Raw genomic sequence first — 4,781 nt, 5'->3', positions numbered from 1 at the left:
TTTAACTCAGCAACAGTCCTTTAGGACTTTAGGACTCCAAAGTGCAGGGCCAGAATCACGCAGCAGTTTATCCTTTTTTGTATTCCAGGAGTTACTTGTTTTAATCTTTTCAAGAGCCTCAGACTATTTTGGTTTTAACAGTCTCTGAGGAAATTTCCCATATCCACCAACAAAAATAAAGGCCAGACTGAGTCAGTAATATTAATATTGTCATTTAGTTTCAGTGCTCCTAAACTAGACTGAACATCAGTTTGGAGGTGGACAGTTGAGCACAGGCAACTATCAGACAAAAAGTCTTTTATGCTTAAATGCTTCAGCTCACTTATTGAAAGGGTACTTGGAGAGGAGAAAAGTCATTCCAGATTCTAAGCCTGGTCTTTGGGCTCATTCTTGAGATTACAGTCAAGTTTCTTTTTAATCCTTGCAGGAAAGGAACCGAGAATGCCTGCCTCTGCCACAGAACATCTTCTGGAAGATGTGCAGCAGCTTTGAATAAGGAATCAGAGAATTTGCAGTGATGGGTATTTATTTAAATTTCTGTTGTTACCTGCTCTGCAGTTGGAGAGCTGTACTGCTGTAACTCCTTCCACTTCAAAAAATTTATGCCTGGCTTTCAGTGTGTATGAAAGACTAATCAGGCTCTTGTGCTCCTGTTTTATGTATGCCATCATTCTTTAAGAGGTGCAGTACTTTGCCTGAGGTATGCTGAGCCAGCATTCCCTTATATTTCCAGATGTACTGCAGTGCACTGATAATTATTCTGCACAATGTCAAATAGTAAGGAATTCTTTGCTGTAAATAGGTACAGATGCAGATATGTGATGCTAGGTATATAGATTCTTGAAAGGGAATGAGAGGAACAGTTTTATACAGAATCTGAGTTATAAGTGCAACCCATAGATCGTGATTATTATACTGTCTATCCAGCACATCTCTGTATTAAATTTTCCAGCTAAGTTTTCAAAGCTCTTGTTCTTAGGCTCTTAAATTCTGCTGACACCTCTCCCTGCCTTGACACCACCCTAAATACACCTAAAATGTTTGCTGGCCTGTCTCTTGGTTATCACCCTCTCACGGCTACAGCTTTTACCCAGGTGAAAGTGTGCTTCTATGGATTCCTCAATAATTTTCTGGTATTATTAACCCCAGAGTCTCTTCTTAAGTACCATTACTCAATTATCTGCTTTAAATGTAGGTGAAATTCAAATACATCTAATTAAACTAAGTGGATTCTATGTGCAGTGTTATCTTCCGAAGCACTACTATGTCTCTGACCTGCCCTGGATTGTTATTGTATGAATTTATAGCTGTAATATCACTTCTGTATTTTCTGTAATGCCACAAAAGACCCTAGCATACATTCTCAGCCAAGCTATAATGCAAGACTTATACCCAAAAGGTTATTGCTGTAAAAAAATAAGCAGAGGTCTGATCCAAACACAAGGTTTTTTGGACAGGACTTTTGCTCATACTGCATCCTCGTTGTGTTCAAAGCTTATTTGGACAATTTGACTGCATTTCAGAATTCTTAAGATACTTCTATTAATTTGAGACTCAGGGGTTAAATTTGCCATTCAAATTTGAATAGTTTAGTAGTCCATTTCAACTCCTAATCCCAATTTGTCTGTTTTGGTTTAGTTTGGTGTTGGAACTACCCTCAGAATATTAATCTGTTAAACCATGGGCCATATTAAAGACACACACATCCCTAGAAGGGATGAAGTCAGTCTAAATACCATCAACATGTGAATGTCAGCTCAATAGTTATTGGAAGCACGGGTGTACAAAACACAACTGAAAACAGAAAACCTGTATTGTTTGTTAAAAATGAGTTGTTGAGTTTTGTGGGAAAAAACACCCCAAACAACAATAATCAAAACACAGACAGACAAAAGCAATCAGCAAACTCAAACACTTGAATCTGGGATAAAGCAGTCTCTTTTTTGGACTTTTTATATCTAGCTTTCAAGTCCAGAAAAGAGAGTTGTAGAACTGTCAAACCCAACAGATCTTAGCCATGTGTCCCAGGTTGGGCTGGCTATCAGGTAACAGCTTACTGAACTGTTGCAAGGGAAGAGTTACTGTTAAAAATAATTCCTACGAAGCTCTCAGTATCTGTGGGAATAGGTGGAAGCAGCTGTTATGATCACCACCTAAACCAGCAAGAGGGCATTGGAGTAACTTTGCTTTTGCGTATTTCTTCAGTGGATCGATTGAATGTTTTGCAATTGATGGAAGTGAAGTTTTTCCAGGCTGTGAATTCCCCAGTTGCCCTGTCTTTCACAGGAGCCCTTCACTCTATGACAACAGGTACAATTCACAGTTTTTAAAGCAGAAAGCAAGGATTACCTGCCTGAACTCTGATTAGACTAAGATAGAAGGCATAGGGTTTGTGGAGCCCATGCTGGTAAGCAGGATATTACTTGGAAAGACTTTCTAAGTTAGTTTGGGCTAATAATTGACTGAATACTTGGACAGGAAAGAAAATCTCAATACTCATGAGTCAAATGATTTTTTCTTATTTCTTCAAATGATTTTTTCTTATTTCTAAATGAAATTAAGTCCCCAAACTCAGTTTCACTTGGTACAAACTATTCCATTTAATGCTAAAGATGTATTTTTATGTAAGCGCTTGTTGTAAATGCTTGTCAAAATAATGACACAGATTGATGTGTAAATCCCAGAGAGAAAGAAAAGGACATATTAATGTTCCCAAAGAAGTCAGTGCACGCCTCACAAAATCTAAGTCTTATTCCTACTTGTGTTTGAGAGGAACTTTCCTCTCCTCTCCTCTCCACCCTGCGCCACTCCCAATTCAGGTTAGGTTTCTGCCTCACAGCGGTGACCTGACCACCAGCCCCTTTGACTGGAACAGTCCCACTTTGTAAAATATACTTAAATATTCATGGAGCCAGCTGGTGAGAGAAAAAACAATGCTCTAGTTTGGTGGTTGGGTAACCCTCCTGGGGAGGGTGGAGGTGTTAGTCCCAGTCCCAGCGAATGTGTAATTATTTATACAAAGTAGAACAGTGTCAATAGGAGAAGTGACAAGTCCTGTCCCCCAAAAAATTTCCCCGCAGGAATGAAGAAGGCTAAAGAAACAATAATGCATTCGCCAGAAATCTGCCAGGTATAGTTAACAACAGTTTAAACAAACTCTTAAAATAATTTACAGATTATTCCTGAAATAGCTAAGCTTTTGGATGAATAGAAGTTCTTCCACATCTCTGAGACAGGCCTTGTTCCTCATATTAAGTGAACAGACCTTTCATCCTCCAAAGCAAAACAGCTCTTAAAATAGAAATCATTCGGAACATATTTTAAGATCTTAAGCATCTCATAACATCGTACTTCTATCCTTGCTCCTATTGGCATCGATGGAAGGCAAAACAGTATTTATATGTCCCACAAGCAGATCTGTCTCTTGGAGAATGCTGCTCTATAATGGTTTGTGTCTGACAGGAATTAAGAACTCTTGAGACCTGCCTGCCAGTTGAATAGTCACAGCTGTATGGAGCCCTGGCAGTAACGTTTTTGCAGCGTGATTGCCAAAGACATCGAGCAAGACGAGGTTCTTAGGCACAGATGAGTTTTCATTGCACCAACTAAAAAGACAGACAATGTTTCAGGCAACAAATTCTTATTCAGTGTTGAGATGGAAGGAGCAAGCTTTAAGCTACATGCAGGCTGGGGAGAACTACTCTCAAGTTATCACCATGTGTGAACTGGACAATGTGACACACCTTTCTAATGTTTGCTTACAGTTCATACGCGTTAGCATTAGAGTACTCACAGAAAGTATAGATAGTTCCAGTGCGTTGCTGTGATTTTTTTCCACGTACAGGTTTTGCTACAGTGTGAAGCTTAGGAAGACATTTTGCAGGTAGACACTTACCTGTTGCTGACACAAAACCGGTATCCTGCTGATGACTGACTTGTGTGTAATGTGGCCCCTACGTCAACATTCTCCTGATGGCTGATCTACAACAGCAAGTAGATATATGATGGGATAAAAGAGCAGGGAAAGAATGAAATCTGGACCAAAAGATGAATATGTGAAGCAACACTTAGTAGGAGGTTGCTATACTGATAAGGTTTGCACCTCAAGAAGGTAGGTCCCTGTGACACCTCTTGCACCACTGCGTGCGTGGAACCTGGTCCTGAATAACTGCTGGGAAGGCCTGGGGTTCCTAGCAGTGGGACTCTCCTGAAGTCAGGCACCAGGTCCACCAGCCTGGCTTTTGTGGGAGTAGTGCTGCAGCTGCTAGCAGGTAGGTGAGAAGGGAACACAGGCATTGCTTCTCAGTTTGGGCCCAGGAAATATCTCGTGCAGAGGTTTCAGAGGAGCAGTAGCAAGCCAGGATGGGAAGGATGCTGACAGCTCCTTGCCGCTCGCAGCAAACAGGAGCGCTGTGTCCAGAGCTGGTGGAACCGCCGCCTCCGAGTGCCGCAGCCCAAAGCCCAGGGACTTTGTTGCTGGCACCTTGTTCATCACCCTGCCTTTCATCTCCCTCAGATCTGTGCTGGCTTCCGGTTGGGCTGTGGGGTGCCTTGTGCTGGTTCTGCACAGCTGGGTACTGGGTGCAGGCAGTGGAGGGCTTACAGCATGGGTGCCATCTCTGGTGCCCCTCTCCCCGCTGCACGAGTGGATCATTGCCAAAAGCGTTTGGAGGCCTGTGGTGAGTGACGTTTGGCTGCGTGGTAAATTCACCCTGGGCAAAGAAAGGCACTGTTACTGCAGTGGGCTGTTCGAGCGTGACTGAAGCTACTTAAGGCATCAA

Source organism: Falco biarmicus, chromosome 13 (genome assembly GCF_023638135.1).
Source record: "Falco biarmicus isolate bFalBia1 chromosome 13, bFalBia1.pri, whole genome shotgun sequence".
NCBI classification, from domain to species: domain Eukaryota; kingdom Metazoa; phylum Chordata; class Aves; order Falconiformes; family Falconidae; genus Falco; species Falco biarmicus.
Note: the sequence above shows the minus strand (reverse complement) of the source record.